The following is a 21,811-nucleotide window of genomic DNA, read 5'->3' as shown; positions in this document are numbered from 1 at the left end:
TTTTTCAGACATCTTAGTGGGGTCTTGAATTCAAACGTCAAACCATGACAAGCTGAGTTAACATTTTGATTCCTATATCTTGGAATTGAGGGGGAATTCTGACTTCAGGAAATACTTGATTTAAGGACTCAAAGCATGAGTCATATTGTTGTCTTCCCATTTATTTCTCTTGGTCTTACTTTGGGCTCTCTCCGCAGGTGACAGCCATGTGAATCATGGTCATCTCTCTGTGACCTGCGTAGCTAATCTCCTGGAGAAAATCCCTACTTCCTTCCCATTGTTCCAGCCAATGCCCAAGTCCCATGGCCGACTCTGAATCTGTCACTTGGGGCGGAGGTTGGCACCACACCTGGGTCCCATACTGCCCCTGCTCCCCAAGGAAGAATTTAAACTAAGAACAGTTGACAGGGGATCGGTGAGTCACTGGAAAAGTAAGGGAGGACAGAGTGGGTCTGTGTCCAACAAAGAAATGGCTCCAGGCCGGGCGTGGTGGCTCATGCCTGTAATCTCAGCACTTTGGGAGGCCGAAGTGGGTGGATCACTTGAGGTCAGAAGTTTGAGACCAGCCTGGACAACATAGTGAAATCCCATCTCTACTAAAAATACAAAATTTAGCCAAGCATGGTGGTGTCTGCCTGTAATCCCAGCTACTTGGGAGGCTGAGCCAAGAGAACCGCTTGAACCTGGGAGGCAGAGGTTGTAGTGAACTGAGATGGCGCCATTGCACTCCAGCCTGGGGGACAGAGCAGGATTCCATCTCAACAACAACCACCACGAAAAAAAAAAGAAGAAGAAGAATTTGCTGGAATCACCTGGGAAAGGATGGAGACAATGCCTGGGTGTGACCTCAGCACAGACTGAGACCCTGCTGGGGCTCTGGGCTGCCGAGTCCTGACCGCAGTCTATGGAAGAGGCAAGGATGGGAGCATAGCCACGAGGCAGACAGAGCAGCGTCCCAGCAGGTGGTTCCCAGTCCTGCAGCCAAGAATGGGAGGGAACGAGAGCACAAGACTGGGTGGGAGCAGAGAAGGCCACCCCTCCAGCGACAGCAGCCATCAGTGACTCTGAGCCAGCTGGAGGGTCTCTGTTCTCCCTGAGCTCCCCAAATCACTCTGAGTGCTGCATGGAAAGCCACCACCTGGGCCAGGCCACACATCTGCAGCAGGGCTGCTGCACCCACTCTCCCTCTTCCTGGACAGTGCCCAGGTTTCTGCAGGACACACTCACGGCCCCTCCAGCACTGTTGTAAAGATTCTGGGCATCAGTTGGTCCTCAGTGGGCTGACAAAGGCCCCTTTGCAGTTAAAAACTAAATCCTCACCACTACTGTGCCAGCCACTTTGCGGCAGGCCCTCCATGTACTGGGACCTCGTGTCTTTGGAGACAGCTATACCCCACTTGTCCATTCTGCTGAGGCCCACCAATATCATCACTCAGAAGCCCTTCACATCCATTGGGGCCACAGCAGGATACAGTCTGTAGCTGGCCCAGCAGGTGATCTCTCCAGGCCATGCCTGGGTCCCAGGTTCTGAGTTTCATGGGGAGGCCCTCACTACCGCCCATCACAACTCTCAGAGCCTCTGGACAAAGCACACTAGTCCTGGCTATGGGCTTCCACACGTGTAGTCTTCCAGGGAAGGTAACTCCTTATGCCCTGGGTGGTGCAGGTATTCTCTTTTCGTGGCATTTCTTCACTTTCTCCTTTAGAAACACACGTATCATTGATTCAGATGGAGGCTCCCCTCTCAGGGTATCACAACACTGGGGTGGATTAAGGGAGTCTCATTTAGTTCATCATCCCCAAGCCACCAGCCTCCTCAAGCAGCGCGTTGGTCTCCTAAAGTCATGGTTATTAATGTCTCTGGATGTGCTATGGAAACCCAACGCACCAAGGTCCTTCCAAGGGCCATCACTTTTTTAATTCTCAACCCGATGGCCACCATCGCTTCATCACAGTGGGGATAGACCCACTGTGCTGCCCACCTTGGTGATCACAGAAGAGTTAGCTTCTTTTTCCCTTAGAGATAACATCATTTACATGTTCTCCAATAATGAGACCTCCCCACACCATCACAGGACATCCACCATCTCAACGTCAAACATTTACTGAACAATGAATTGTGGATGGGTAGTAAACTACGATCTTCTGAGGACTGACGCCCCAGGCCCACTGGCACCCAGCAGGGCCACGAGGCTTTTGCTAGACCACACCTCTCCATTTGACAAGCAACTTCTGGCACAAGCTCCCGTTTTTACCAGTTTTAAAGGTTAGCTAATATTTCCCACTTACTCCTCCTGGCAGGAAGTAGGGATTATTGCTCCAGAACCCACCGACGGTACAGTCAGAGGCAGCAAATGAGGAGAAGAAGCCTTCAAATTAGAGGCAACAACTATATCAGGCAAAGACCATATGGAAGTGCCATCACCAAACGTGGCCATGCGGGAGAAAGGCTCCAAGGAAAAGTGGGTGTGAGCTGACCCCATAATCTGTGTCAATATGGAAGCACTGGGAAGAAGCCCTGAGTGACAAGATGTCAGTGTTCTCCATGATTGGCCTTGTGTGGTATCTCATGTACACGTGGCTTGTAGGGTAGCTATTAAACCCAGGCCTTGCAGTCTAGAGAGCTGCTGGGAACAGGACAGCCCTAGTCAGAATTTGTACCCCAGGCTGGAAAACTGGGGAATTCCAGTTTGGATGGTCTCGATCTCTTGACCTCATGATCCACCCGCCTCACCCTTCCAAAGTGTTGGGATTACAGGTGTGAGCCACTGCGCCCGGCCAGCATCATTCTGAACGTAACCAAGAACTATGGCATTTTATTCATAATAAAGACGTGCCTAAGTTATGTGAACTACATGAGCTCCTCCAACCCCAAGTCAAAATCTTAGAATCCATGCCAGGCTTTACTCACATCTCTTCGTTCTGCTGCTGATGGTCCCAAATGAAGTGACAAAGTAAACTGTTATTTACACAGTATAGAATATTAGCAGTCACACCTGCCACAGACAGCTCACCACCATTATACATTATACATCTCCAATGAGTCCTGCCCTTGGGTGTTAGATCTAAACAAGACCAAGACAGGAACCAGCTCAGCCCTCTGCCTAGGCAGCCATGAGCAGGTGGTGGGCATATGAACACTGGACTCGAATTGGAAAGACCTCAGAGACCATTTAAAATGACACACTGCATGGCTGACACGTGTGTGACAAGAACAGAGCTAAGAACTTCAACGCCCTTACCCTTTTTATTCCTCAGACAATCCTGTGAGGTAGGTGCTATTGTTATATAATTACGGTTACCCTTATTCCTCTTTACAAAATGTGGAAACAGAGGCACAGAGAAGTTATGCCACTTGCTCTGTGTCTCAGAGTCAGCACACGGGTGACGTAGGATGCCCCCACAGCTGTGCTCTTGCAATTGGTGTCCAGCAGCCTCTGAACAAGTGAGGAATGTTCATCCAATAGTGCAAAACTGGGCTGTAGGTGTCCACAAGGAGGAGCCAGAGGTGCTCATGGTCATGAAGGCCCCTATCTCTCTCCATCTCCCATCTGCTTGCCTGTTACCAGCAATAAATATGGGCATGTCTAAGCATCATTTGTCCCCTGGAATATCCTGGAATACAAAACCTCTAGTATACAACCAGATTCTGTTGCTATCTTATTTTCTTCCAGACCAATTCACTTGCACCCTACTTTCTTAACACAGTTAATTCCTATGTTAAATAATTAACTCATCCATCAGGGGAATACATGCCTTCTAAGAGTGAATGTCCATATTATGGGTGAAAATCCTCTTTTTGTCCTGGCCCTGAGTAACCTGGACAAGTAGACCTTTCTACCCTGAGGTCCAGCTCCTCAGGGTAGAAAGTGTAGCATCGACATCTCTATGAAAATGACCAGGACAATAGAAACAAAAAGGTAAGAAAAACAAGTAAAGAAAAAAATAAGGCAAAGAAAAGGGGGGACTATATGGCCCAAATACATTGAGTATACTGTGAAAATTCATTTTTGGAGATAGAGAGAAAATAAAGCACAAGGTAAAGAGACTGAATTGTTCATTTCCAGGTTTTCAAATGGAATCTTGCCCTGATCTGGGTCTCAATTAACAAAGCACAAGGACAGCTGAGCCTGTAGCGGGTGTCGCCGAGGATACAGGTCCCAGAGTGATGCCCAGTGGCAACAGGTGGGTCTGCAACTGCAGGTGCCCCTCACCTGGTGACCTTGAGGAACATGCAGCAGCGTATTGGGCACAGTGCTGGGTTTCAGGGTACAGGAAATCAGATCAGAGCAACCCAGAGGAGGACTGTGTCTGCTCACGGAAAACATATCTCGTAGATTCTATTAGAGCAGAATAAAGAGATCATAACTGGCCACCTGTCGGCTATTTAAGATCTGGTTCTTCCTTTCATGCTCTCTGTCATTTCTATCACACAGTCCCCTCCCCCTGCACACAGGCACTCAGACTCAGAGACATGCACATGCACACGTACAACACATACATCCCCAGTTTCCACCTCCCAACACACTCCCCTCACCACACGTGCATACATACATGTAAACATACAAGAATACGCACAGGTGCACACACACCCTGAAGTGCAGACTCCAAACTCTAATAGATCTGGTTTAGCCTCTGAGGCCGAAGCTGCTCAGACTGACATGCACAGGCTGTAAAACCAAATTTTTGCACCCAAAACCTCTTGGAGAGAGTCTATGGCCCCCAATTTAGAGTTGAAAGATAGAGGCCATGAGAGGTGAAGTCATTCACTAATGATCCCACAGTTAGTTGATGACACTACTGAGACCACAGCTCCCAACAGAGAGCACATTGGCCTGCTGTCTTATGTGAAGCCCATAATGCAGTTTTCATTCCTGCAAAGGGGACACCTACATCTGGGTCCTCTTTCCCAGGTTGCTCCAAGGCTAGGCCCTGGTGCACTTTCTCCAAGAGGCTCCAGAGAAGTACAAGAGTCCTCAGGGCTATGAGCCTCCTATAGGTCAATATCTCTCAAGGGACCGAAGGAATTTGAGGACCAATGGCAGTGAAAAGACCCCAGCTCTGTGCGATCTGGAGGAAGCAGCATCCCAGGGCAATGAGCTACCCCAAACCCGTGTGGCTGTGGGATAGCGGCATCCTTTGGGTTGATAGTTCAGACCTTTGACAGTCCTACAATCCAGCGGCTGCACTGATACACATGCTCTTCGTGATCATGAAGGCCCCTATCACTCTTCCTGTCTCCCATCTGCTTCACTGTTACCAGTAATAAACACACTTCGAAGCATTATTTGTTCCCTAGAATATCCTAGAATACAAAACCTCTATTATAAAACCAGATTCTGTTGTTATCTTAAGTATTTTCTTTCAGGCCAATTTCCTTGCCCTCTACTTTTTAGCACAGTTAAATTAATTTTTATGTTAAATAATTAAATCATCGATTGGGGGTACATGCCTTCTAAGAGTGAATGTCCATATTATGGATGCAAATCCTGTTTTTATCCCAGCCCTGAGTATAGGAGAGGCAAGATTAGACTCAGAATAAAGGACAAGAAAAACTGTTTTTCAGGTTTTATTTTAAATGACAGCAGGTTTGAAGTCAAGAGGACAATAGATAATGGGCACCTTGCTACAGTTAAAGAAATGAGGGAACGGGAAAGGCATTTTATCAAAATAATTATTTACAAACACATTAGGAAACTAAAAATATTTTCCATAATGTCAGTGGAGTTTTCTCATCTTCCTTTCTTTCTTACTTGCTTTCTTTCTTTCTTTCTTTCTTTCTTTCATTTCTTTCTTTCTCTCTCTCCCTTCCTTCCTTCCTTCCTTCTTTCTCACCCACCCTCCCTCTTTCCTTCCTTCCTTCCTTCCTTCCTTCCTTCCTTCCTTCCTTCCTTCCTTCCTTCCTTCCTTCCTTTCTTTTTGACAGAGTCTTGCTCTGTTGCCCAGGCTGGACTGCTGTGGTGCAATCTCAGCTCACTGCAACCTCTGCCTTCCAGGTTCAAGTGATTCTCGTGTCTCAGCCTCCAGAGTAGCTGGGACTATAGGCACCCGCTGCCACATCCAGGTAATTTTGGTATTTTTAGTAGAGATGGAGTTTTATCATGTTGGCAAGGCTGTTCTCAACCTCCTAACTTCAAATCATCTGCCCACCTTGGCCTCTCAAAGTGTTGGGATTACAGGCTTGAGTCACTGCACCCCGCCCAGGGGAGTTCTCTAGAAATACTTCTGCCAGAAATAATAAGAAAGTTGATTGGCAACAGAGTTGTGTCCAAGGCTGAGCAATGGGCTGCCGACGGGGGCCTGGTCCTGGGAAGATGGGCCACTGGGCATCTTCTGGCTTGGCCAGTGCTCAGCTCGGCTGTCTGAGCATACCACAGGGCCTGGACAGTGGTTTTTAAACCACCCATTTCTCTTTCCAGATTTTCTGCTCACCCAGTTAATTTCGGGGTCAGAGAAGGATGAAGAGAGACTGAAGATATCAATTTCTACAATTTATAAGGACTCTGGGTGATCAAACACATGACAGAATTCATGGAGAAAGGTTAGAACCAGAATTAAAATGTTCCAAATTGTTTCTTCAGTCATTTCTAGAGATTCAGAGAGACAATGCCAGAGAGATGTAGGCTAGGAAGCAATCATGGAATGCTATCTGCAAACTCAGCAATGTCCAGTGAGAAACAGAGCAGCAGTACAAATACAGATGGTTTAAAACCTGGTGTGAAATGGCCACCAGGGTAAAACAAGGGCCATGAAAGCTGGAATCACCGATACAGGAAATTAGTCCCTCCCAGTCTCCCTGTTAATTCACGAATTCAAATTGATATTATAGATATTACAGATCTGATTCAGATCCTCTCATTTTCATAAGGTAGAATAAGTGGGAGATACACTCTATTAGTTTCTCTGCAAAGAAAGAAAAAATGGATTAACTCTCTACTCCACTGGGACCCAGGTCTGACCCAAGAGAGTCATCCAGAGAGTACCAGGGACCATCTTTGGAAAACAAGAGGCATTTGATCCCCACATTTATTGAATGAAAGCACTGTTGCTTTTCTTGTCAGAATATATAAAAGTAAACACTCAAGCAGAAGGGAAACAGGATAGTAATGTCCTTATCATCATTAACAGCTTGGATCAAGAAGAGGCACTAAACACACAGACTCACTCTGTGATGAAAGCCGGGAGAAAGAGGAGCATCAAAGGGATCTTGAGGATGAAGGCAGCCCCTTCCCCTCCCAATCACATACCCACCTCCTCTCACTGCAGCTTCTGTCTCAGGCCTTCTCCCAGCAGAGCTATAAATCCAGGCTCACTCCTCACTCTCCACACATCCACACCTGCTCTCCCTCCTCCAGGTGACCCCAGCCATGAGGACCCTCACCATCCTTGCTGCCATTCTCCTGTTCTCCCTGCAGGCCCAGGCTGAGTCACTCCAGGAAAGAGCTGATGAGGCTGCAACCCAGGAGCAGCCTGGGGAAGACGACCAGGACTTTGCTGTCTCCTTTGAAGAAAATGGACTCTCTACTCTTAGAGCCTCAGGTAGGAGACATCAGTCTTGCAGATCTGCAAAATCTAGAACAAAAGGATTGGAGACAGGCTCTGGTATCAAGTGTGGAAAAGTCTACCTCACTTGAGTGACTTTACTTGATCTTCCTGGACCTTGATTTTCTCATCTCTGAATTAATCAGTGAGAACCGAACACATCTAAAAGATTTTCTTTCTTCTAAGACTTTTAGTTTCAAGATATTTCTGTGAAATTTGTTACTTTTAAGATAGAAAGAGCTACACTGACTAGTTATTTGCAGGGCTGAATGGGTAGACTTGGTTATGGAGAGAATATTTTACTTTGTCCATTGGTAAAGCTTTTAGAACCTAGAGAGGAACCCATGGGTGTGTTTCAATGTAGGCTAATGGGCTTCATTAAATCTTTCTACAATACATACTTAGATCTAAACATCATATTGTGTCTTATACATATACCCAATTATTATTTGTCAATTAAAATAAGTACATAAGTAAAATGTTTAAAAAAAAAAGGCGGGGGGTGGAGAGGGAATGAAGAATTTGAATTTGGAAGGTCTTCAAAGACTCCTTGAGCATGAAAATACTTGAGTCCATGACATGAGCATGCACAATGCAGCATCTCAGAAACAGATGCAGGTGCATTAGGGAGCCTTGTTAGGACATGGAGATCATACATGGAGGTCAAGATTAGGGGTATGGTTTAAGCAGAATGAAGAGTAGGTAACCCGGGGGTTGAGAGGTATATTGTTTTACCAGGAAGCAGGTAATAAACATGTCCTGAATAGACTCAGATGGGGAAAGAACTATGATCTTGCATGACTAACACATAGCTAGTGCGATTTCTTGTCATTTATGACAAAGACATGAATTTTCTCCATCCTAACATGACTGATACATTGTCTCTTGTTTAGACTATCTCAGTTAGTCTGGCTCTGCATGTCCTTTTCCCCACCTCCCTCGCTGTGCCTGATTCTCTCTTCTTTCCACAGGTTCTCAGGCGAGAATCATCTGCCTTTGCCGAATCAGCCGTTGTTCCTGGCCTGAGGCCCACTTCGGAAGGTGCACTAAAAAGGGCCGAATCGCCAAACTCTGCTGTCGCCGAGCTCCCTAGATAAAACCAAAACAGTGCAAGATTGAATCCAAGGTCCTGAAAAAGAAAAAACACTTCACTCTGTGTACCTTGTGTCTTTCTAAATTTTTCTCTCCAAAATAAAGTTCAAGCATTCAACTTAGTGTGTTTGACCTTTTAAATTTTCTTTTCTTTTTCCTTTTTTTCCCTTTTGCTTTTTTATATGGTGGATTGTACGGTTCCTTTGTATAGACAATTCTGATCCACATTAAGTTAACTGGTCTTTGCATTCCAATAATGCACTATTCGAGCATCATAGAGCAATAACGAAATAGCAAAAATGAATACAATTGGGTTTGTTGCTGTTGTTCTTGTTTGAGACAGTGTCTCACTTAGCCACCTGAGCTGGAATAGAATGGTGCAATCTCTGCTCACTGCAGCCTTAACCTCCTGTGCTCGAATGATCCTCACACCTCAGCCTCTTGAGTAGCTGGGACTACAGGCATGTGCCACCACACCCTGCTAATGTTGTGTACTTTTTGGAGAGACAGGGTTTCACCATGTTGCCCAGATTGGTCTGGAACTCCTGAGCTTAAGTGATCTGCCCTCCTCAGCCTCCCATAGTGCTAGGATTTCATGCTTGAGCCACCATGCCTGACAGGATATAAATGTTAATTGGAATAGTTTGAAACTTAAAGGTTCAGTGCATTCCTAATGATACTCAAACAATAGAAGTTTACAATGAGAGGCAAAAAGTGGTTGTTGGCTCAAAGGAAAGATAGAGCTGATGTGCTCTGTTCACTTGTCCTTTAATTTTAAAAAGTGGGAAAGCATTGCTATACATAATTTTTGAAATTCTAAGCAGATGTGTTAAATACATATGCTATACATTAAGCTTTATTTCACTCTATTTTGGTAAGTGATATATAACTGTATCAACAAGACAGAATAAAATAAATTTTAACAAGGAAAAAGTTAAAACTGTGCCAAAAACAGGAAAGACTGATGAGCATCAGTGATTCAATTAATAACCAGATAGAAGAAGAGCTCAGAAGCTGGTGACCATAGAGGATGAGGCCCAATAACCAACGAGACAAATGGTCCTTTACTGGTCCCCAAAAGCTTAATTAGACCAATGTTTAATGAAGAAGTTGGTCTCAATTCTCCATCCCTTCAATCATATGAATTCTACTCATTATAATAAAGCTATACTCATTTTAATAAAATGCTAGTGAGAAAATATATGTTAATATGTTTTTAATTATGCCAATGACCCAAGTCAATAATCATAATGATAAGACAATTGGCCATACACTTACGGCTGTGTAAAAACTTAAGAACAACATATTTGTGAGAAAGACAAGTTTCTAGAATTAAAATTTATATAAAAGACGGACTGAACAGTGCCATGATATGACAAAACAAAACACAAACAAACATTTTTATTACAACAACAACAAAAAGTCGCAACCTGATAATAAATAAAAAGTAGCCTGACTTTGATTCATCTTAGACACATACAAAGCACTGTTTCCTGATCAAGGATCAGCTCTTTGACCCTAGACTTGCAACCTCATTTAGTAATCTGGGGTCTCAGAAGATCAGGAAAATCATAGGAAGGAATAATATCAAAACAAATAAGAAAAGATATCAAATCCATGATATGGGCCCTTCTATATCACTTTTGGTATAATGAATGAATAAGTTTGGGATTGAAAGAAATCAGGCACTTTCCTCAGCCCCGGGCTCAACACAAAGCACACTCCTCAGCCCCGGGCTCAACACAAAGCACATTCCTCAGCCCCGGGCTCAACACAAAGCACATTCCTCAGGCCGGGGCTTAACACAAACAGGCCCAGTACAAACACATCCCACCATATATCTCTCAATTTCCTGAGCCCAGTACAAACACATCCCATCATATATCTCTCAATTTCCTGAGCCCAGTACAAACACCACCTGGAAAAGTCCCCGATAAGGACACAGCCGTTTGTGGGTTTACTGAAACGTGGGAATCAATAGAAAACTGCTAAATGTATAACTTAAAATGTAAACCAATTGTAATGCTGTAACCAAAAGAATTCCCATGTTCCTCTGTAACTTTATGTATCTTATTTACATCGGGCTATAAAAAGCAAGCACTCGCATTGTTTGGGGCACTCTTGTATGCTGTAGAATGGAGGGACCAAGTTCGAACTTGCAGTAAAAGATCCTTGCTGCTTGGCTTTGACTCTGGACTCTGGTGGTATTCTTTGGGGAACAAATGGTCTGGGTATAACAGGATCATCATTCAGGAATATGTTTATCTATTCTTGAAGGTGTTAGATGTGTCTAAAAACAACCAGGCATACTAAATGTATTACATCAATGTAGATGAAGGAAATTGAAATAATTACCTTTGTATCAGTATTTAATACTCAAGACCTGGTATAAATTTAGTGTAAATAGTGATGAGATTTTTCCTGTGCACAAAAGCCCTTTCAATATTAAAGAACTTACCAAGCTAGTCCAGGCTAGTGCTGCCTTCCCTCATCTGATGGTCCTTAGTGAGAACTCTCCACTATACTGGGAGATAGGTGGTCAGCGCTGGTTCTCTGCCTCAGCAACCCTTCTGAGCAGGATTCTCTTCCACTCTTGCTGTCACACCTGGTCCTGGAACTGGAGGGCCAGCAAGAGAGCAAGATAGAGGAGGGCAAGTATTCTCATGCACTACCCAAGCGGCGAGGCTTTCTGGCAGCAGGAACCAGAACGGGTAGTGGAGAGACCTCAGATGCTGAACACAAGTACATCTTTTGGGAAGATAAAGTCACTCTACAAAGTCTATAAACTTAGGCCTGGTTGGCCTGTGAAACTAGGCCTCATAAAACTTAGAAACTAGGCCTCATAAAAAAGAACTTAAAAAAAAATTAACACCAGGTGGCTCTGGATAGGGTCCCACCCTGCCTCGATAAGGACCCACCCTGATAAGGTCCCACCCTGCCAATTCCAGGAAACAACCTCATGGGGTCCCACCCTGCCAATTCCGGGGGTCCCACCCTGCCTCGAAGTTCCCGGAATCAACAACTCCAGGAAAAAAACCTCATAAGGTCCTGCTCTAACCAATTAGAACAAGACACCTTGCTCAGGCCATAGCTAGACCCAATTACCACGTGCCTTAAGCTTTGTTTGAATTTCGCGCCATAAGCTGTGTTTGAACTTGTGTTTGCCTGTATAAACAGCCTGTAACAAGCAGTCAGGGTCCTAGGGCCAACTTAGAGCTTGGGACCCTAGCGCACTAGTAATAAATAACTCTCTGCTGTGAATCTCGTGTCGGTGATCCTTCGCGGCGATCCCTGCCCAGGAGGGAATCGACAGTTCGGTTCCAACATTTGGTGCATTGGCCGGGAAGTGGGGTCGTCCGAGGACCCCCGACCCATCCGGCGGAGACCCATCTGACCCGGGCCACGGACTGCTGACTGAACGGACCCACCAGGTACTTTCGTTTTGTTCTGTCTGTCTTGCCGGCTAACTCTGAACTCTGGGGAGTACTCCTTCTGAATTAAGTGGGGAAGGGCGACAGACGTGTCCGGCACCTTCCCACTTACTCCCCGGGGGACGCCCTGGCGGTAGTCTGGGAGAAGGCTGACGACTCAGTCAGCCTCCTTAAATCTGTAGGCAGGTCGCCCCTGCCGTCTGAATATTTTGTGATCTTGTGGCGCCACTCTCTGGCCGCGCGGCTTCTCCTTACTTGTCTGGTCTTTATTTTTGTTACTTTCGTTTTGTCCTTGTTATACGTGGACGAAATAGGACAGATGTTGACGACTCCTTTGTCTCAGCACATTAACAAATTTCTAGAACTCGGAGTGTTGCGACCTTGTCGCTCGCCCTGGAACACTCCTCTTCTGCCAGTAAAAAAGCCCGGTACTCAGGATTACAGGCCTGTCCAAGACTTGAGAGAAATTAACAAAAGAACCATGGACATCCATCCCACGGTCCCCAATCCTTACAACTTACTCAGCACCTTAAAACCAGGCTATAACTGGTATACAGTATTAAATTAAAAGATGCTTTCTTCTGTCTACCTCTGGCCCCCCAAAGCCAAGAACTCCTTGCCTTTGAGTGGAAGGATCCTGAGAAAGGAATTTCAGGCCAATTGACCTGGACCCGGCTTCCCCAAGGATTCAAGAACTCTCCCACTCTCTTCGATGAGGCTCTTCATCGAGACCTGACCGACTTCCGGACCCAAAATCCAGAAGTGACTCTACTCCAGTATGTAGATGACCTCCTTTTGGCTGCTCCTACAAAGGAAATCTGTATACAAGGTACCAGACATCTACTCCAGGTACTAGGTGAAAAAGGATACCGGGCATCCGCCAAAAAGGCACAGCTCTGTCAGACCAAAGTAACATATCTAAGATATATCCTGAGTGAAAGGAAAAGGTGGCTCACCCCTGGGCGCATAGAGACAGTGGCTCACCTTCCACCACCACGAAATCCCAGGGAGGTACGTGAATTCTTAGGAACTGCTAGGTTCTGTCGCTTGTGGATACCCGGTTTTGCTGAACTGGCCACCCCCCTTTATGCACTCACCAAGGAGAGCACCCCTTTCACCTGGCAGACAGAGCATCAATTGGCTTTTGAGGCACTAAAACAAGCACTCTTGTCTGCCCCGGCCCTTAGGTTACCGGACACCTCAAAGCCCTTTACCCTCTTCCTGGACGAGAGGCAAGGGATTGCCAAAAAGGTCTTGACCCAAAAATTAAGGCCTTGGAAAAGACCAGTAGCATACCTGTCTAAAAAGCTGGACCCTGTGGCGGCCGGCTGGCCCCCATGTCTTCGTATCATGGCAGCCACCGCTATGCTGGTCAAGGACTCTGCTAAGTTAACCCTTGGGCAGCCACTGACTGTTATTACCCCACATGCTCTAGAGGCCATAGCGCGGCAGCCCCCGGACTGGTAGATAACCAACGCACGCCTAACCCACTACCAGGCCCTCCTACTGGACACGGACCGCGTCCAGTTTGGCCCTCCGGTCACCCTAAACCCTGCTACGCTGCTGCCGGTACCAGAAGACCAACCAAGCCCACACGATTGTCGGCAAGTACTGGCTGAGACCCATAGAACGCGGGAAGACCTTAAAGACCAAGAACTCCCAGACGCGGATCACACCTGGTACACAGACGGCAGCAGTTACCTTGACTCAGGTACCCGGAGGGCGGGAGCGGCGGTAGTAGATGACCACAACAGCATTTAGGCACAATCTCTACCTCCTGGCACGTCTGCACAGAAGGCTGAGTTAATAGCACTAACCAAGGCCCTAGAGCTGTCCAAGAGAAAGAAAGCTAACATTTATACTGATAGCCGGTATGCCTTTGCAACGGCTCATACTCATAAAAGTATCTATGAAAGAAGAGGTCTCCTAACCTCAGAAGGAAAGGAAATCAAGAACAAAGCTGAAATAATTGCCTTATTAAAAGCCCTTTTACTTCCTCAAGAAGTGGCTATAATTCACTGCCCCGGGCATCAAAAAGGACAGGATCCAGTCGTAGTAAGAAACAGACAGGCCGACCAAGTGGCCAGGCAAGCCGCCATGGCGGAAGTACTAACCCTAGCCACAGAACCTGACAAAACCAGCCACATAACTATTAAACATACTTATACCCCGGGAGACCAGGAAGAAGCAAAAGCCATAAGGGCTATAGAGAACAAAGACACTAAAAACTAGGAAAAAGGAGAAAAAATAGTCCTTCCCCAAAAAGAGGCCCTGGCAATGATCAGGCAGATGCATGCCTGGACACACTTGAGTAATCGAAAGCTAAAATTACTGATTGAAAAAACTGACTTTCTAATCCCAAAGGCAAGTACCCTTGTAGAACAAGTGACATCTGCCTGTAAGGTCTGTCAGCAGGTAAACGCTAGGGCTACCCGAGTGCCAGAAAAGAAACGAACTCGTAGTAACAGCCCTGGAGTCTATTAAGAAATAGACTTCACTGAAGTAAAACCTCACTATGCTGGATATAAGTACTTACTGGTGTTTGTAGATACCTTTTCAGGATAGGTAGAAGCCTACCCCACCCGGCAAGAAATGGCACACATAGTAGCCAAAAAAATTTTGGAAGAAATCTTTCCTAAATTCGGACTTCCCAAGGTAATTAGGTCAGATAACAGGCCGGCCTTCGTTTCTCAGGTAAGTCAGGGGCTCGCCAGGATATTAGGGATTAATTAGAAATTACATTATGCCTATAGACCCCAGAGCTCAGGACAGGTAGAAAGAATGAATAGAACAATAAAAAAGACCCTTACTAAATTGATCTTAGAGACTAGTTTAAAAGATTAGAGACGCCTCCTCTCCTTAGCTCTGTTAAAGGCCCGAAATACACCTAACCGTTTTAGGCTCACTCCATATGAAATCCTCTACGGAGGACCTCCCCCTTTGTCAACCTTGCTTGACTCCTTCTCCCCCTCCGATCCTAAAACTGACCTACAGGCTCGGCTAAAAGGACTCCAAGCAGTACAGGCCCAAATCTGGGCCCCCTTGGCAGAACTGTACCAACCAGGACATCCACAGACCAGTCAACCCTTCCAGGTAGAGGACTCTGTCTACGTTAGACAGCACCGCACTCAAGGACTAGAGCCTCGATGGAAAGGACCCTACATTGTTCTCCTGACCACACCCACAGCCATAAAAGTTGACGGAATCTCCACTTGGATCCACGCATCCCACGCCAAGGCTTCTCCAGGGACGCCCGGACCAACACCACCTGAGACATGAAGACTCCGACGCTCCGAGGACCCGCTCAAGATAAGACTCTCTCGTATCTAGCTCCTTGCTTATTACTAGCCCTCCTTCCCTGCGTTGCTGGCAGTAATAACCCCCACTGGCCATATAACCTGACCTGGCAGGTAACTGATTTTAGTACTCATGAGGTCTTAGATAAAACCTCAAAAATTGCTCCTATAAGGACTTGGTTCCCTGACCTCTATTTCAACCTAGACAAAATAGCAAAAATAGATGACATGGAAAAGAGAGAATGGAGAAAACAGGCTAGAAAGGTGTCCGTAAGCTGGAACAGGTTCTATGCCTGTCCTGGATTCAGGACAGAAGAAATGAGACAAACTTGTGGAGGAATAGATGCCCTGTTTTGCTCTAGTTGGTCCTGTATAACTACTAATGATGGAGAATGGAAATAGGCCACGAAACCCTGGTACATAACCATGTCCTTTGTCCAGCGCTGCACCAGAACCCGATATTCAAAAACTTGCAATCTGGTCAGCATCAAGTTTGAAGATGCAGCAAAATCTGATAACCGTTAGATATCCAGGTTAACATAAGGCCTATATTTATACCAAAAGCCACTGTATGGAAACCCTATCCAAATCAAATTAATAGTCAACCCTATCACAGCCCCTGTCGCAGTAAGACCAAACCAAGTTTTATCAGAAACAAGGAAGCCCCTGGTTCCTGCACCAAGAGAGCCCCAACCAAGAGCTCCTAAAAGCTCTTCCCCTCCCTTAATTTCCACCTCCTCTAAATACACACCCTCAGCCCAAAACGTCACCCGCAGGCCCCTTGACCTAGGAATAGGTGACAGGCTCCTAAATCTCATAAAAAGCTCCTATTTCACTTTAAACCAGACAAAGCCAGAATTTACCTCCTCTTGCTGGCTATGTCTGGCAACAGGCCCCCCTTACTATGAAGGCATTGCCTCCACTAATAATTTCACTAACTCTGCCAATCCTACTAGATGCGCGTAAGAACAACAAAGAAAACTAACCCTGGCTGAAGTTTCTAGGTCAGGAACCTGCATAGGCCAAGTGCCCCCTAGTCATCAGCATCTTTGTAATGTAACCTTGACAGTACCCAGCTCCAATCACTATTTGGTCCCCTCCGAGATGGACTGGTAGGCTTGCAACACTAGGCTCACCCCCTGTGTATCCACAGCCGTTTTTAGCAGTGGCACCCACTATTGCGTGTTGGTACAAGTTGTTCCCCGAGTATACTATCACTCTGGAGACTCCTTTGATCTCCGGTATGAGCAAAAAACTCATACTAGACCAAAGAGAGAACCTATCTCCCTCACCCTCGCCGTCATGTTAAGAATTAAGGTAGCGGCTAGAGTTAAGACCAGGACAGCAGCCCTAGTGCATGGTAACCATCATCTGCAACAACTTAGAGTAGCCATAGATAAAGACCTTAGAGCCATAGAACAATCTATCACAAAACTTGAAGAGTCCTTAACTTCTGTGTCTGAAGTTGTATTACAAAACCGACGAGGACTAGAAATTGTCTTTCTGAAAGAGGGCAGGCTCTGTGCAGCCCTGAAAGAGCAATGTTGTTTTTATGCAGATCATTCAGGAATAGTTTAAGATTCTATGGCAAAACTAAGAAAAAGATTAGACAAGAGAAAAAAAGAGAGAGAATCTCAGCAAAATTAGTTTGAAAATTGGTACAACCGATCCCCTTGGTTTAGCACCCTAATCTCCACCATCTTAAGACCCCTCATACTGCTTACGCTCATCCTGACTTTCGGGCCGTGCATACTCAACCGCTTACTCACCCTTATTAAAAATAGATTAAACATAGTACATGCTATGGTTCTGACCCAACAATACCAGACCCTCAGGACTGAAGAAGAGGCTCAAGATTGAGCCTCTGACACAAAAAGAGGAGGGAATGAAACTAGGCCTCATAAAACTTAGAAACTAGGCCTCATAAAAAAGAACTTAAAAAAAAATTAACACCAGGTGGCTCTGGATAGGGTCCCACCCTGCCTCGATAAGGACCCACCCTGATAAGGTCCCACCCTGCCAATTCCAGGAAACAACCTCATGGGGTCCCACCCTGCCAATTCCGGGGGTCCCACCCTGCCTCGAAGTTCCCGGAATCAACAACTCCAGGGAAAAAACCTCATAAGGTCCTGCTCTAACCAATTAGAACAAGACACCTTGCTCAGGCCATAGCTAGACCCAATTACCACGCGCCTTAAGCTTTGTTTGAATTTCGCGCCATAAGCTGTGTTTGAACTTGTGTTTGCCTATATAAACAGCCTGTAACAAGCAGTCAGGGTCCCAGGGCCAACTTAGAGCTTGGGACCCTAGCGCGCTAGTAATAAATAACTCTCTGCTGTGAATCTCGTGTCGGTGATCCTTTGCGGCGACCCCTGCCCAGGAAGGAGTCGACAGTTCGGTTCCAACAGCCTGTAGGTGAAAGGGAAGGATTTTCCAGGTCTCACCTGGTTGCCTAAAAGTCACCGTGATGCTCCTCTATTTAACTGCTTTACTCACAGCCAAAACTGACTGGTTGTTTGGTCTCGGCCCTTTCTTTTTGATGTCTTCTGCTTTTTGTGTTTTGAGTGTTTTGTTTTGCTTTGTTTTGTTTGAGATGGAGTCTTCCTCTGTCACCCAGGCTGGAGTGCAGTGTCACGATCTTGGTTCACCGCAACCTCCACTTCCCAGGTTCAAGTGATTCTTCTGCCTCACCCTCCTGAGTAGCTAGGATTAGAGGCAAGTGCCAATGCGCCCAGCTCATTTTCCTATTTTTATTAGAGATGGGGTTTCAGCATATTGGCCAGGCTGGTGTCGAACTCCTAACCTTGAATGATGTCCCCACTTCGGCCTCCTAAAGTGCTGGGATTCCAGGCATGAGCCACTGTGCTGCGTCAAGGGGTTCTGTTTTTATAAGAATATTGAATAGTATCTCCTGTTCCTCATCAGCCTTTATGTAAACATCAGCTACAAAGTGGGGGTTTGTTAGAGGCTCTGCTGCTCCATTCAGAGCAGCTACAGTACAAACAACTCTAGGTTTTCCAGGCAGATCTCTTCAACGTCCCATTTTGCCTTGAAGCTAAGACTCTTGTCTTATATTAGCACAGTGATCGGGGATATGAATAACTTCCAAGGAGTAGGACTCCAAGGTCATGGGGAAGAATACCCTACTCTCTGCTATGAGTAAAACTTACAGTAAGAAACAAAATAAATGTTTCCTCGGGCCCAAAGCTATTACATTGAGCATCAAGTCTCTGGTCAGGAGGAGAGCAGGTTATGCAAAAACCAAGATAAACAGAAGATGTTCTTCACCCTTCCTTCAGGCAATGGGAGGCTTTTTCTAACTGTTAATGGAAATTCTTGGCTCAGCATGGACCTAAACAAAAAGGTCTGATAAAAGGCACGTCACTCTCATTGCAACTGTGTCCTGCATATATCTCCTCGTCTTTTCATCCCACACATCCTCATTCTCATGGACCAACCCCAGTCAGTCTAACTGCAGATCTTCCGTTCTCTGCTGCAGAAAATTCAGGTGACCACACAAATTAAGTGTCTACCTAAACTGTGTGTCTTGGTCAGGTATCTCCAGAGAAACAGAACCAAAATAATGTGTATGTATAGAGAGATTCTTTTCAAGGAAATGCCTCATGTGACTAAGGAGCAAGCAAATCAAAAATCTCCAGGATGGGCCATCATACTGGAGGCCCAGGGAAGAGTCAAACTTGCAATTCAAGTCTGGAGCCTGCCTGCTGGCAGAATTCTCTCTTGCCCAGGGAAGGTCAACCTTTTCCCTTTTCAAGCCTTCAGCGGATTGGATGAGGACCACCGACATTAAACAAGACAATCTACTTCACGGAAAGTCCACCAACTTAAATCTTAATCACATCCAATAAGACACCCTTACATAAATACCCAGAATTATGTATGACCAAATATCTGGTCCACTGCAAACCAACCAAGTTGACACATAAAATTAACCATCACACTGGACCTTCAGTTTTAGTGAGCAATCTTCTAAGTCTCTGTATTTCACTCTCATTCCAGTTCTTTAGAAGGACTTCAACAATATCCTAGTTCTATCATATTCTATATCATGTTTTTCATAGATTAAATGCTTCAAACTGTCTTTTGTTTTGTTTTGTTTCATTTTTACAAGACAGACTCTCACTTTGTTACCCAGGCTGGAGTACAGTGGTGTGATCTCAGCCAACTCCAACCTCTGCCTCTCAGGTTTAAGCGATTCTCATGCCTTGGCCTCCCAAGTAGCTGGTACTACAGGCATATGCAACCACGCCCAGCTAATTTTTTATACTTGTAGCAGTAACAGGGTTTCACCATGTTGTCCAGGCTGGTAGCAAACTCCCAATCTCAGGTGATGCACCCACCTTGGCCTCCCAAACTGCTGGGATTACACGTTTGAGCCCCCACACCCAGCCTTGCTTCTGACGCTTTTGATCCATCTTACATCTATGTGTAAAAGTCATCTGATAGTGGTTTTGCTTGTATTTATTTTGATAAACTTCTATAATTATGTAATTGGTATTACTATAATTTGAGTATGTCCTCCAAAAGTTTATGTTGAAACTGAATCCTCGATATAACACTATCAAAACGTGGGGTCTTTAAGAGCTGATGGGGTCTTGAGGGCTCTATGCCCCCAAATGGATTAACACATTCATGAACTAACATGTTAGTAGATTGTCACAAGAGTGAGTCTGCTGTGAGTCTGTTGTAAAAGCCAGTTCCTCTCAGTGTGTCCAGACTCACCATGTGATGCCCTGTACCACTGAGGACTGCAGAGACTCCTTATCAGCAAGAAGACCCTCACCAGATGCAGCCTCTAAACCTCAGACTTACCAGCCTTCAGAGTTGTAAGAAAAAAGTGTATTTTCTTTATAAGTTACCCAGTCTTAGGTATTCAGTGATGGAAACTATATACATATATATATATATATATATATATATATATATATACACACACACACACACACACACACACACACACACACATATATGACAGCTACAATCTTAGGATGAAGGAAATACGGCAATATTGGTTAATATCCATTCATTGCCGCCATTGTGTTAGGCATCACACCAATTCCTTTCCCTACTACACATGAGGTAGGAAAGAGACAATTATCTAGATTTGACAGGTGAAGAAATGGAGGCCTGGTACATGGAAACTCATCCTTTCATCTTCGGTACACCTGATGTTGCATAAGAAACAATAGTAAACAGAAAATGAAGACCTCCCCCGATGGACAAAGGAGCCAGTGACCAACCCTAAGAACATGGCAATGTTCAATAATTCAAAACAGCACTTTTTAGGAAACTCAGCAAACTTTGTGATGACACAGAAAAGTAATTCAGAAATGTATCACAAATATGTAGCAAAGAGATCAAAATAGTTTTCTAAAAATCAAACAGAAATCCTGGAACTGAGAAATAAACTCCCTGGCAGAAAACTATCAGACTCACAATAACAGAATTGATCAAGTAAAAAAAAATTCAGTAAGCTCAATGCAGGTTATTTGAAATACAAAGTAAGAGCAGAAAAAAAGGGAAAAAGAATGAAGAATACCAATTAAATATAGAAAGTACCTCCAAAGAGCAAATCTAAAAGTCATTGACCTTCAAAAGGGAGCTGAGAGAGGGCAAGGGCTACAAAACTTAATAAATAATAAGAAAGAAAACTTTCCAAATGTAGAGGAAGATATAAATATCTAGGTACAGGAAGGTCAAAGATCATCAAACAGATTCAACACAAAGAAGACTATCATAAGGCATGTAGTCATTAAACTCTCAAAGGACAAAGAGAGGATTCTAAAAGCAGCAAGAAGAAACAAGCAAATTACATGTAAAGGAGCTCCAATTCTTCTGGCTACAAACTTCTCAGTGGAAATCCTACAGACTAACAAGGAGAGGGATGATATGCTCAAAGTGCTGGGGGGTAGCTTGAGGAAAAAATCTTCCCACCGAGAATACTGTACCCAGCAAAGCTATCTTTCACATACTGAGTAGAAATAAAATTGTGTCTGACAAACAAAAACTGAGGAAATTCGTTACCAGACCTGTCTGTCTTAATACAAAATTATGAAAGAAAATTCTTTAGTCTTTAAGAAAAGGATGCCAACATGCCATAAGAAAACATCTGAAGGTATAAAACTAATTGGTAAAAGTAAGTACACAGACAATTTTAGAATACTGTAATACTATAATTGTGGTATGTAGATCTCTCATATCTCTAGTATGAAGACTTAAAGGTAAATCTATCGAAAATAATGAAATAATTTGTTAAGAGATAGGCAATATAAAAAGACATACATTGAGATCAAAAAAAGTCTAAATGTTGAGGGGGAGGGAGTTAAAGTACAGAGTTTTTTAGGTTTTTCTCTCTTTGTTAGTTTCTTCTACATTCTTCTGATCAAAGTTAAATTGCATTTGTTCAAAATAACTTCTTATACACATTTC

The 21,811-nt window shown here is 44.8% G+C and overlaps 1 long non-coding RNA gene across 2 annotated transcripts in view; it reads right to left on the bottom strand.

Moving 5' to 3' along the window:
• Positions 1-5,554: 5,554 nt before the first annotated feature.
• The window catches only part of LOC102115048 (uncharacterized), a 275,169-nt gene continuing 258,912 nt past the window's right edge, over positions 5,555-21,811 (bottom strand). Inside the window, exons 6-7 of one of the 2 annotated variants that reach the window (XR_010577086.2) lie at positions 8,477-8,631; positions 5,555-7,572 (exon numbers count right to left, since the gene is read on the bottom strand). This is a non-coding gene — a long non-coding RNA (uncharacterized lncRNA). Of the gene's footprint in view, positions 8,632-21,811 lie in introns of both variants that reach the window. The other variant, XR_012417011.1, reaches the window with a different exon arrangement.

This window comes from Macaca fascicularis, chromosome 8, assembly GCF_037993035.2.
Source record: "Macaca fascicularis isolate 582-1 chromosome 8, T2T-MFA8v1.1".
Lineage (NCBI taxonomy): Eukaryota > Metazoa > Chordata > Mammalia > Primates > Cercopithecidae > Macaca > Macaca fascicularis.
The sequence above is the reverse complement of the archived record's forward strand: the minus strand, read 5'-3'. Positions and strand labels throughout refer to the sequence as shown.